We start from the raw sequence: 14648 nt of genomic DNA on the forward strand, positions 1-14648 counted from the left end.
GCGGGAGACGAAGCCGTGAGCACGGAGAGTGAAGCACGCACGCCCAGTGCGCTCGACCCGAATGACGGACCAATTGCGACGTTAGGAAATGATATTTACTCACCGCACCGCCTTAATACTAGCTGGCCTCTGTTACAACAGCAAATAACATCCTCTATAGTCTTAATGTATCACTCGTTTGTATCGCGTTAATGATCGCAAGGTAACGTTAGTCAAAAGATTAATAAGTTTATTACATCATTAGCAGAATTATATCATAATTCATTCCAAAGCTTGTCATTTTATTCTTAAGACACAAATTTACGATATTCTTAAGAAAAAAATTGAGAACTTCTTAAGAAATGTTTGAGAATTGCACTTAGGAACATTCTTACGCACTTCTTATAATTTATCTTAAGAACTTTCTTATTTTTTGTCTTAAGAATGTTTTCGTGAATCCAGCCCCAGATTATTAATGTGACAGTTATAGTTTGAAGTAGCTCTGTATCTCTTCTCTAGATGTACACTTTTCACATGCAAATCTTTGTCGTGTTTCTTCTCAAATGTTTTAGTACTGTTTTATAAGAGCATGGCTAATAAAGCCCTTTGCAGTAGTATAGGCTAAGATATCTGCGCTTTCATACTGAACTCATTGACTTTAATGCGCGCACGTGAGAGAGAGTGCGAGTACGCGGCTCACTATGCAGACACGTGCGCCAGCGAGACAGACACGCAAAGTGAAAGTATACCCCGCCACCTTTAAAGAGGCCCTTCCACATAAAACCGTTTTTACTTGTATTTTTTGATATGCTAGGTCCATATGTGTTTGTGTTGTGTCGTGAATGTGAAAATTAACTTCCACCTCCTCTGTCAACTCTAGCCACTGAAAAGAAATAAGCGGAGAAATCAGGTCAGTTAGAAAAGCTTATCAGTGTGACGTGGAACTGATCGAGGTCATTACTATTCATGAGCTCTTCAACTTGAGACCGCGCCCACATATTACGTGTAGTTGAGTTAGTTTTCATAACAAGTTACAGCAAGGATGGCTAAACATCCACCGTACCATATTCGGGCCATTGTTTTTCGTCGAGACATCATTTCTATTAAACGAGGGAATCATAACAGTTGCTACATGTTTGGATGTTCAGAAGAACGCTGGATTTGAAGAGAGACTGCGATTAAAAAGCAATGCTCCTCCATCAATATTGGATCCGGACAGAATGGCGCAGCTTATGTGAGTAAAGTCTTATGTGTCACTGTGGCGGCTGGTGTTTTCTCTTCCGAAGGACGCGAATTCATGCTGCACACGCTTTGAAAGGGTTTATGATAAAAGACACACGTGTTTGTGTGAGTAAAACTAAAACACTTTAGTACTATGTGTTATCAGTTGCGGCCAGGATTTCTCTTCAGAGGGACGCGATTCACGCGAATTCATGATGCACATGCATCGAATGTAATAAAAGTTTGTGCGTTCGTTACACGCGCGTCAAAGGGTTTATGTAAAAGACGCTTGTGTGTGTGTGGTTTTTTGTGCGTGGGTTTACGATAAAAGACACGTGTGTGTGTGTGTGTGTGTGTGTGTGTGTGTGTGTGTTTTTGTGCGTGGGTTTACGATAAAAGACACGCGTGTGTGTGTCAAAAGGGTTTATGATTATGTGTGTAAGAAAGACACTGTGTCTAAAGCAAGCGTGCCGCACAAGCCCTGAAAAGTGAAGCCAAAACGTCTCGATCGCCCCCCAGTGACTGGTCCCAGTATAGGTCATAAACCCCGCCTCCCCATGTTATTCAATGGGACTTGAGACCAACTAAAAAAATTAATTACACTTCAATTATCTTTTTTTCCGAAGCTAGTTTCTGTCATTTACTGTAGTTTTTATCACGCTGATGTAAATTCAAATGTTTGTTTTTAAAATAAGTTTGTGTTTAGTTAGTTATTTAATGATATAAAAACAGTGGTGTCACGTCATGATTGACAGCTGTGATATCGTCTGATATGCACATTCAACGAGAGCGAGGGCGGGGTTTTGACTTCGCGGCTTCCTTTCCTGCTCACTACTGCGCATGACTGGTCCCGAAATCGCTATTGCGCAGACTCAAGACCCAAGATGTCAGCGCCATATCGGGACACTGGCGGCTTCACTTTTCACCAATGGAAAATAGCGAACAGGCGTCGTCCATCTTTTTTTTTTTACAGTCTATGGTCTTAAGACACTCACTTAACATTAAACTGATGATAAAAGACACGCGTGTGTGTGTCAAAAGGGTTTATGATTATGTGTGTAAGAAAGACACTGTGTCTTAAAGCTCCACTGTGTAGGATCTACTCCCATCTAGCGGTGGAAGTCTATATGACAAGCAACTGAATATTACTTTCTAGCCCCCCCCCCCATTTGGAACGCGTTTTAACTCGTACGGTGGCCCGGCCGTGTCATGCCAAGGTTAACATGGCTTCCAGTAGCTACAAAGCAAAAGCAATGAGAAAAAAATGAACAATTTGCAATGTCCTTTGCCTGTGATCCATCAAAGCACATAGATTTATGTTTAACATGAATAAAGTCTGATTGTCATGATATGTCCGCTTAAAATCACATACAAAGCAACCACGGGTTTAAATGGACGCGAACTAATATTATGCCAAAGTACAATGCTTATGTTTTAAGTAAAAGTTACATGTCCGTGTATATGTAAGAGCTTTCTCTCATATTGGTGAAAAAAGATCGCGCAACTTTCACACGCTTGTAAAATGAAACGAAAGACGCGCAGATCAGACGCTTTTATCAGAGCATTATGTCAGACATTATGTCAGAGTACAATGCTTATGTTTTAAGTAAACGTTACATGTCCGTGTATATGTAAGAGCTTTCTCTCATATTGGTGAAAAAAGATCGCGCAACTTTCACACGCTTGTAAAATGAAACGAAAGACGCGCAGATCAGACGCTTTTATCAATGAAAAGCTAAAAATAGGGCTGTCACCGTGTGTTTGTGCTAGAGGTCAGAACAGATGAAAAACATTTATCTCAGTACCTCAGATTACATAAATGGGCGGAGAGACGGCGTGTGGCTGTTCGAACACATTAAACCACATGCGTGTTTACACTAAGTGTTATGCATAACCATGCTAAAGTTAGCCAAGGAACTATAAAACTTCAAGTTTACAACATGGACTGTATAGATGTAAACGAATATGCTGAATTACCTGTGGAGAAGATATAAAGTGCAACTTCAGTGTCCCTTGAGCCCCATCTTGGAAAACTAACTCCAATAGTGACTTTGGTCTTGATGTTTTTCCTGTCACGTTGTCGTTTAAAATGCCCGTTTCCCTTCCTTGGCGATTTGTTTTAATGTCCTCGAGAATATGTCTTCAACAGGCTTTCAAATCAAAGCATTAGATCGCAGGTTCATCACGGTGTGCGGCTGTTGTAAAATCCGAAGGATTCAGCTACGCAGGTCACAGGCTGGATACGTCATCAAGCCTGGTTTATTTAAATCAACTGAGCATTACATTCGCAAGTCATACGCATATTACATCAATTTACAATTAACTAAGAATAATTGTCAGCTTTATAATTGTTAATATTCTGAAATAAGACTGTCTTGATGACGTATACCGCCTACACATGCAACCTCCGGAGGCTTCAGCTATCGGCCAGCTGTGAGTGTAGAGTGAAAGCACGAAAGGCGGAGCTTGAATTTCAGGAATGTCCCTCGTCGGCGAATGTATTTCAAAGATGGAGGCACAACATGGATTCAGCCAGAGAGCGCTTCGACGTTATGCATTTTAAATAGCAGATTCTACACTTACAAGAATACTTTGATTAGTGGGTGGGAAGTAATTACACATGAATGAGCACATACTTTTGAAAGAAAACATGGGTTTTTGTTAAGAATTAACTCAATAAAGTACACAGTAGAGCTTTAAGACACTCACTTAACATTAAACTGATTACACATGAGATTAAATTGAAAGTTAGTTTGAACGAAAAACTGATATCCAATCATAGCAGTGGGCGTTTACTTCCAAGTCGTCAATGCAGCCCGTCCATTAAAACGGATCATTTCTCTTACCAGCCTCAAAATCAGGGTACAAAATGGCCTATTACTTATTGCTTTTGATGTTTTTGGATGTAAAAACCATGCAAACGTCATGAGTAGACCTCAGACAACAGTATAAAGCAATAAAAACGACAGAGGAAGGGCACCTTTAACTCTACGTACTCCGCGGGACACATGCGTCCTTTCCATATGGATCACGGATCAACAGCAATTCGTCACGTTACTTTCAAAAGTACATCCGAATCGATACGGAATGTGCTGTATCGATGCGCGCATCGTCAGGCGTCCATGACGATGTATCGTCGTATTGATATTTTGGACACAGCACTACATTTGATATGCAAGTTTTTCATCTACATTATCTGCGTGAAATATAAACATGATGATCATCTGCCAACTCGACTGTTTCAGCACGTCCTCAATTAATTACTGACAGTCTGCTTTATTAACGGCTTCGCTCTGCGCGTAAGTTAAACATTTCTGTTCTGTACTTTATTACTCGCATATATTTCTACATATTTTCAACCAGGGTTCTAAATTAACTTTTTTGACCACCAGCCAATGTGGCTGGTAACTTTCTAAAGTTACCAGCCAATCAGCATTTCCACTAGCCAATTTTTTGCCACTGAATGCAACAATGATTTGTTTTTTCTTTCGCGTACATGCGACAGTCCTGACAAAACATGACAACATTTTTGTGATCAAACATAAGCTTTCTTCGTTTCTCTGTCGATAGAAAAAAAACTTTACTCGGGCACAGGTCCCCCATTTTTTGCTGACCTTTTTTGAAAGCCTGCTGTGTGCAAGAATTGTGCAACACTTCTATACAATGTCCTTTGCTTACTATTCTACAGTGCAACAGGTACTGCAAAAGACAAATATGTATTTACAAATATTTAAGCATAATCTTCATCATACCTAACATTATTAACATGTTTGGAGGCATAAATGGCATAAAATGTTTGTTAATAATGACAGCAGAGAAAAATTTTCTACATTACACTATGATAGCAATGATTAATAACTTATTTTTACAAGAGTATTTTAAAAAAACAGTCATTTTATGACTGCTATACTAAATAATCTCAGTCAAAGTTACTGCTAACTGTTATGAAAGTTAGTGTCCTAGAGTTAAATATTAGTAACTTAAATATTAATTTCATATCTAAAAATACAGAACAGTATAACACATACATTTGTTGATTTTCTCAGCAACAATGCAATTCTGTAGACTTGACAAGAGGTTTTCCTAACCTGACGGGGTGAGGATGTAGTTTGTCTTGCCTCCCTTAAACGTTTCATCTCTCCATTCTGCTTCCCTTTCCCTGCTTTGCACAAAACATTTCTGATGTCCATCTACAAAAGCCAATAATGATCGGGTCAAAATAAGATTAGCATTATTATTTAGAAACTTCTCGTCATGTTTTCATTATTACTCACTCGCGTGGAGTCTTTTGGATGCAGTTGCGCGTGCAATGGGATGAACGCAAAGACGCGCGTGGACATGGATACATGCGTGCACGCGTCAGTGCGACTGCTTCGTCGCTTTTACAAGCGTAAATTGGGTAACTACATTGCATATAGATCTGTTTTTGCCGCTATTATCTTTGTAAAGGAATACACTAGTTAACTGCTAAAATTTAAACTTGAGATTTACACCTGGGCACAAACGATTTTACACTGAGGCACGACTGTCTTTAGTCTATCCTCCCTGCTCTACCTTTAGTTTTCTGGTGGACGCGCTCAGTTCGTTTCCATTGTTTCTCGCGCTGGTTTCCCAGTGGGCGTATGAAACATCATCACGTAGCATTATGGCACAGTGTTCATGGGAAATGTATAGTGATGCACCGATGTATCGGCCGCCGATATTTATCGCCCGCCGATATTTGATGAATTTGAAACCGTCGGCATATCGTCAATAGCACGAGAAAGGCCGATTGTTTATAAATTAACTGCATAAAGAAATCCATTATATGTAAAAAAAAAATGAGTAAATGTTGTTAATAAAATAAATGCTGAATAGCAAAAACCACCTTTGAAGGTTGTCACGCTGTCTTATTGTATTTGTTTTAGTTCAATTTGTACCTCTCTTATTATGTTGGCCAGTTGAATGTTAATTAGATCCAATCCATGTTCAGTAAAAATAATTTGATGCAGAAATAAACTAGCTAATTGACTGTATAGGATTGTATACAAGTGTTTAATATCGGTATCGGCATCTGTATTGGCCAGAAGTTGCCTGTTTAAATCGGTATCGGTCCAAAAAATCCTATCGGTGCATCCCTAGAAATGTAAGGACTGCCAGAGGGATAAATGACCGAGAACAGAGCTTTATGTATCATACATCCAATGCCTCATGCATCACCGGCCAAACTGGCTAGTAAGTTTTTATTAACACCCGCCAAAATGAATTTTAACCCGCATTTGGTGGGTGTTAATTTAGAACCCTGTTTTCAACCAAGGAACATACAAAATATAATATAAGTTGTTGTGAATAGCGTTTAAGCTTGACAAAATTTAAATGACTAATGATCTTTCCCACTTATTTTGGCTTAAATAAAGATTCATTCGTTTTCATACTTTATTAGAAACACGTAAATTTACCTACTTATATATTATATAAAATGCCCTATATTAATATGCATTGTCTATGTATGGCATTCGTTTTGTACATTTACAGGTGCACAAATATACTGGTTAATTTTGATTTCATTAAGACACCGTTGTATTGACTGAGGCTCTGTACATTTTTTTGTAAATTTTATTAATGTATGGTACATAAAATAATTTGTATATGTATACATGGATAGTTTTTCAATGATCCAACTGCACTGATACAGACATAACAATGATGTTGCCTACATCATATTAATTTCGCATCTAACTATAGTGGACAATTTTTTGAGTAACTTTTATTAGTACGAACAAAAACTGTAAAACTAACATTACTCGCGACATTTCAAAATCGTAGACATTTCAAAAAAACAATAGTTATCTGCTTAATGGATCTAACTCTGTTTAAAGGGCGTTTTGAAGGTAACATTTTTCGACGAATTTGGGCAATTTGCTTGTTGATAATAAACATTTAAATTGTTATCCATTGTATTTTATGTTGTTGGTTATCACAAAACGGAATACAAAACGAAAAAATACAGCGGTTTGCAAGGATTCTCCTTTCCCCCTCAACGCACTGCATGACGTCACGTTGGGGAGAGAATTTGCCTTAAGAGCATTGAGAGTGACTAGAGAGATGAGTAAAGTACAATATTCAGATTATATCAATGCAAATTATAGATAAATACATAGATATAGATAGACTAGATAGACAGAACGACAGACAGACAGACAGACAGAACGACAGACAGAACGACAGACAGAACGACAGACAGAACGACAGACAGACAGACAGACAGACGGGCTAGTATTCACCTTATTTTCCACGACAACAAGGGCGGCGCCATTGCGCTCATTTTGTCAACGTACTTCCGGCTGCATATGATGAGCAACTGAGGCAGTGTCTGAAGGCGACGCGTTAAACTTAAAAAGCTCACTCAAGCGCTTTTCTTTTTGTTTCTTACCAATTTTAACGGACGGGGAGCCGACTGAGGAACACCCTAATCCCAAGTAATGGTTCGACTACGATGTTCCGGTAACTTTAAACCACGCCGGGTGTTGAAAAGGTGGTCAGTTTCAGGTAAGCAATCTTAGCTAAATGTGCTCTTTCGCCTAACGTTAGATTTGTGATGTCCGTTCTACGAATAAACTTAAGATCAGTAACGTTAGTTTATAAAATGCAATTATTTTGAATGATTTTCATTGCCCACCTATATTTTTATATTTAAGATAAGATAACAATATATTAGTACATTACATTCTTACAGTAGCTCACGTGATTCATACAAGTTTCCGAGATTTCAGATGCTAGGAGGTCAGTTAATTTCTCATTCAGATATTGATGATAATGACCTATTAAACGACATATTATTTAACACTGAAGTTAAAGGTTGTGTGTATAACGTTACTGTCTCTTTTTAATGCATCTCTCTCTCACACACTGTTCTGTTTAAGTATGGATGTCATTTATAAATTAATTCTCATGATGCAAGTTTCTTTTAAATACTAACATAAAAATGTTTATGGTTATATTATTTTCACAGATGCATTGATGTTTAGTGATGCAGTGGACAACTGTGAGGATGATACAATCAACGTGTTCCTAAACTGTGATGCAGAAACACAATGGGAGGATCCATCCGTCTCTGAACACAACTACACTTCACAACTCAACCTGAAGCATCCTACATCTGATATGGGAAAACAACCTTGCAGTTTCCCGGACAGGGCTTATGCTGGTCCCAGGCTGAAATGCTTTTTTGAGCTACGATAATTTAAAAACACCTTGTACTGACATACCTCAACATATATGAGTGCCATTGTTTTGTCACAAGATGTGGTTTGTTTGTAAAAACTAAAATGTCCTAATATAATTAAGGCCTAGTCCTGTAAACCCTGTCTGAGAAACTGCTTCAATGCTTCTGCTTCATGTGTTGAGCTGGCACAAATGTACATATCTCTGCTGAGAAACAACCATCTTTGTCAGCTTTAAACGGGGTTGATATTGCATCCATTACACAGTCGCTAAGCACATCACCAGTACATACACCAACAGCTTCCAGATAAACACTTGGGATCAGCTCCTGATGACTCTGATAAAGCTGCGTCTTAATTCATTGCAGGGTGGTCTTGCTGAAAAGTTAGTTGTTTCTTAGTCCATAGTTATTTTTATAAACCTTTACGATGTGACCTGATTTTACCTGTTGTAAAGTTACATTAAACCTTCATACAGTATGTGATCAGATGTCATGCAGTGATATTAAACATTTACAATGTGATCTGTTGTGCATTTATATTAAACCTTTATAATGTGATCAGATATTACCTGCCATGCAGTTATATTAAACCTTTACAATGTTATCAGATATTGTGCAGTTATATTAAACATTTACAATGTGATCAGATGTTGTGCAGTTATATTAAACATTTACAATGTGATCAGATGTTGTGCAGTTATATTAAACATTTACAATGTGATCAGATGTTACCAGTCATGCATTTATATTAAACCTTTACAATGTGATCAGATGTTGTGCAGTTATATTAAACATTTACAATGTGATCAGATATTGTGCAGTTATATTAAATCTTTACAATGTGATCAGATGTAACCTGCCATGCAGTTATATAAACCTTTACAGTGTGATCAGATATTATCTGTAAGGAATTTCTTTAACCATATGTGAGCTTTGTAGATTCCACTTAAAAGAATTTAAGTCTCCTGATTTGAAGGAATAAGTGTTGGCAAGTTTGCAAATGAATTTTATCATGGTACATTACCACATAAAAACGAAATAGAAATTGGACTGGCTAAGGTGCACATTTGCTTTAAAAAAGACGAAATCACTGTGTAAATATTGGTAAGCATAATTAGTTTAATAATGCTGCTCCATCAACTCCTTCTGACAGGACGAGGTAATAAAATATGTCCCATAGGTTACTTGCCGCGGCCGCTTCATATCGTCTAACCACGAGACGATTGATGGGACATTATAAGACTATCCGAGCGTCAAATGAAGTTTTCTCCGTGCTCCTAATTTAAAACATTTACAGCAGTTGCGATATTTGTCATTTCGCTAAAGTTATAGTGAACTACAAACAATCTTCTAACCACCAAACTAGCTACCGAATGCACTGTGCCATATTAGCAGCGGAAGTCGGTTGACAAAATGCGGAAGAGCGAAGAATTGAAAAGGGGCGTGGCGGAATAAGGTGAATAGAGAGATAGGCAGAAAGCCAGATAGCTTTAGCATAACTTCGTGTATAAAGTAAACAAACAATTAACATACTCGTGCGTGCTGGTTTGAGGGGGACCATAATCCTGCTGAAATGGGTGTATGCGATCTTCAGCACAAACGAATTCAGGCAGCATGACTCAAATCCTGGAAGCTGAGTGAGGCGTCACGTCGTCACATCTGGTCGCGGGGTAAGAGCCTCGAACACCGATCAAAACGCATACATTTCCCTACAGCCAGTAGCGGAGTGTCAGTCGGGAGAGTCGGGACTTTCCCGGTTGGCCGGTCTGATAATAGTTATACATTGGGAGTTATATTAGCAACATGATTTCCATATTATAAACGTAAGTATTAATAAAACGGCAATAAATGTCTCATCTATCTCTATGGCTCTGGCTGAGGCTTTCATCTACTTCTACCCAACGTGACGTCATCGCCGAATTGCTTAAAAAAAACGTTAATACCAAAAACATTTTAAAAAAAGGGTCTTTAAGACCTTTTTTTGAGACATTTTAAAAATTATATACATATCTTGAGTGATTTATGTACCCATTAATCAACAGTGGTGGTTAACCGCAACACGCCCTTTAATTACCTCAGAATCCTTCACAGTAAGGTAACATTAACTGGCGGGAAATTTCAATTCACAAAAAGAACAAAATAATCATTGCAGCGTCAAATATTTAATCAAAACACAATCTTCTAAGTTTTTAAAGTTACCAAATTATGTTTTATTTCATGAGATGTTTATTACTCACCTGATAAAAGCGCCAACCTTATCGAGCTGCTTCGACTTCCCCTCACAGTAGCGTGCACTGTCTGGTCTGACGTGATGACGTGCGTATCAACGATCGTCAACGTCATAAATCTTCCAAATATTTTTTTCTTTTATTTTTTTCCGTGTATACATGTATAACATTGTCATACTAGGTTTGCATCAATTTACACACAAAAATAAATTAATTAATTGTTGTAGTCCATTCTTAAGCTGCAGAGAAATCCAAGAATGTCAAAAAGCTATGGCGCCATCTACAGGTGGTATTAGAAATAGAGAATATGAATGGGCATTGTAGGCCCTACATTTTTCATAATTAAAAAAAAAAAAAAAAAAAAAAAATAAATATGATTATTTTCCTAAGAGCCCCAGGATCGCATCTATCAGCTAAAGACAAGAAAATCTAAATAATTTTAAAATATGTAGCATGTTCACTATGAAAAATCTAACTAATGTAAATTTTCCATAAATTACCATGTAGTTGTAATACTGTATATGCTTACATTATAGTGTATTACAATTTCATTATCAAATATAGCAAATGTATTTTAATTACTATTTTAAATATCATAAGTATATAATATCACTAAAAATTATTTAAAAAAAATTTTTTAAATAAGGACTTCATGTGGGGGTTACAGCAAAAATGCTGCCCTTTTTACTTTTTTTATTGTAATTAAGCAAATCAGTATATTTTTTGTCAAATATAATAATTACTGTTCGCTTAATTATTTCATTATCAGTAATTTACATAAATAGTTTTTTTGTTTGTTTATTTGTTTTACCCACAGAAGTTACAGAAGTCTACTTTTATGGAGAAATCCAGCAACATATGATTCAAAAGATATGTGCCAAATGGATGCATTTTAAGACCCCAGTTAATTTTTTTATTATTTTAAATTTACATTGATATCAATTTGATATCAATTTGACATCAACTGAACGCCTATAACATGACGTTGATTTGACGTCAACTCAATGTCAAACATGTTGGCCCATATACTTACATAATCAATTTCAGTATGGAATAAAACTCATATTTTCACAAATTAACCAGCAGAAGGACTTAATGTATAATCTAACTTTGAAATGATGCTTTGCAGTATCTTGATCAAATCTTGCCTAATATTTGACGTCAAATTGACATCAAGTTGCCCGCTGGGTTCTTGACTATGTTTGTGTTAATAGCCGACACACGCTGGCTGTTGAGGCATTTTGCACTTCGAGATATCTATGTGCACGTTTGTTCCTTTGCATATGAATTTAAGAAATTATGTTTAATTCATTAGTGTTTATAACATTCGTTTTAACAAAAAATATGCTGTGCATGATTTGTTTATATTATTGGGGCTTTGTGCTGCGCCCTCTTGTGGGCTTTTAGGAGTATTTTCTCCAAGATAAAGTAGGTCTTTATAATTCGAATATAATTCAAATTTGATTATTTTTCAAGGACAAATTTCAAATGTACTTGTTCAGCCATTTTGACAGCCCTACAGTGTTGTAGTCTAGTCCAACTCGAGTCTGAGTCAAGAACAAGACCAGAGATCATGTGTCGAGTCAGAGTCAAGGCCAAGTTCAGAAAAACATCCAGCTAAATTTGGACTCGGTCTTGACCTCGACATGACACTTGATCTCTTGTCTTGACTAGTTCCCTGGGTTCGAACCCATGACCTTTTGCGCTGCTAACGGCATTGTAATCTAGTCCAACTCAAGTCTGAGTCAAGACCAGAGATCGAATGCAGAGTCCTATCGAGAAAACAGGTAGATGTGGACTCTGTATTGACCCGGACTCGACACTTGGGCTGTGTGCGAAACTAAGGCAGTGACTTGTTGCCTCACTGCCTCATGAGGCAAAAACTTTTGGGCCATGAAGGCTGCTCAGAGAAACGTTTTTGGACACCCTTCATAGGCAGCGTGTTTGAAATATAAACAGAGAGCGCCTTTGTGATAACTAATCACATATTTGAAAACTACAATACCAATTTCTCAGTAGAAATGCAATTAAAAGGTATAAAAAGTTAAAATATAAATTTATTTACTCTAAATTTGTGCACCAGTCGCTTTCTTGGCCGCCATTACATTTTTTCGAACTCAACCAGACTCGACCAATCACATTCTCAATGTACGCCTACGCATAGAATTGTGGGACAGGACAATAGAGGTATCTCAGGAGACAGGAAGTAAACAAACATTGGATTCGGACATGCCTTGATGCCTTCCGGCCTTGGAATGCTGCCTTCTAGAGTTTTTGGACGCAGCATTGATCTCTGGTCTTGACTAGTTCCCTGGGTTCGAATCCATGACCTTTTGGCTGGTAATGGAGTTCAAGAGATCAATGTTGAGTCCGAGTCAAGACCAAGTTCAGAGAAACATTCAGCTAAATGTGGACTCGGTTTTGACCTGGACACAACACTTGAGCTGTGTCCCAATTCAGGGGCTGCGACCTTCTAAGCATGCGACCTTAAAGATGAGCACTCGGTCTTTCAAAGTGGCAGCCTCAGAAGTCCGCGAAGAGAACTGAAATGAGACGGTCTAACCTTCGGACGAGCCATAATTGGCGTCACCTGCTGCGCCTGTCAGCAGGACATAGCGGAAACGTTTCTGACTTATTAAAATAAATATGAAATCAGAAAAATATGAATTTAGTTTAGAAAATATGACACGTTGATGTAGATTAAACTATTCAAGAGTATATTAAATTAAATTAATCAACATTAGAAATATGCATCATAAAAATAATAATATTAACACAAAACATAACTTGTAATACTAAAACAGTGACAAACTTTTTTTGATAAATACACACTTTTATTTAATGAAGGTTTTAATTGTTTATTTTAGAATATCCAGCCGCCGTTGCAGGCGCGCAATGAATCTTGGGATATCCTTGACTGTTAAGGATCCATTCGTTCCATCCCTAACAGCGTGGAGAAATGAGGACGCATTTTGAGGCTTCATTCTAAGCATCCTTCAAATTGGGACGGCCTTACCAGCCTGAAGTCGCGCTGCTGTGACACAATCGGTCTTAAAATACGTCCTTAGAAGGTCGCAGCCCCTGAATTGGGACACAGCTTTGGTCTCTGGTCTTGTTCTGGAGTAGTTCCCTTAGTTTCGAACCCATTACATTTTGCACTGCTACTGGCAGTGTTATAGTCTAGTCCAACTCGAGTCTGAGTCAAGACCAAAGATTGAATGCCGAGTCTGATCGAGTTCAGAGAAAAAAACAGCTAGATGTGGACTCCTTCTTAACCCGGACTCGTCACTTGATCTCTTGACTAGTTCCCTGGGTTCGAATTCATTACCTTTTGCGCTGCTACTAGCAGTGTTTTAGTCTAGTACAACTTGAGTCTGAGTCAAGACCAGAGATTGAATGCTGAGTAAGATCGAGTTCAGAGAAAAAAACAGCTAGATGTGGACCCGGCCTTGACTTGACCCAATCTCCTGACTTTTTCCCTGGGTTCAAACCCATGACCTCTTGGCTGCTAACGGTGTTCGAGAGATCAAGTGTCAAGTCCGATTCAAGGTCAAGTTCAGAGAAACCACCAGCTTAATGTGGACTCGGTCTTGACCTGGACACGACACTTGATCTCTGGTCTTGGTCTTGTCTAGTTCCCTGGGTCGAACCTATGACCTTTTGCATTGCTAACGTTGTTGTAGTCTAGTCCAACTCAAGTCTGAGTCAAGACCAGAGATCGAATGCAGAGTCTGATTAAGTTCAGAGAAAAGAACAGCTAGATGTGGACTCGGTCTTGACCTGGACTCGTCACTTGATCTCTTAACTAGTTCCCTCAAACCCATGACCATGTATTTTCTTATCACAAAAACCCAGAGGATTAGAAAGACGAGAGATCAAGTGTCGAGTCCGAGTCAAGGCCAAGTTCAGAGAAACATCTAGCTGAATGTGGACTCAGTCTTGACCTGGAAACGACACTTGATCTCTGGTCTTGACTAGCTCCCTGGGTCGAACCTATGACCTTTTGTTGTAGTCTA

Source organism: Paramisgurnus dabryanus, chromosome 11 (genome assembly GCF_030506205.2).
Source record: "Paramisgurnus dabryanus chromosome 11, PD_genome_1.1, whole genome shotgun sequence".
Taxonomy (NCBI): domain Eukaryota; kingdom Metazoa; phylum Chordata; class Actinopteri; order Cypriniformes; family Cobitidae; genus Paramisgurnus; species Paramisgurnus dabryanus.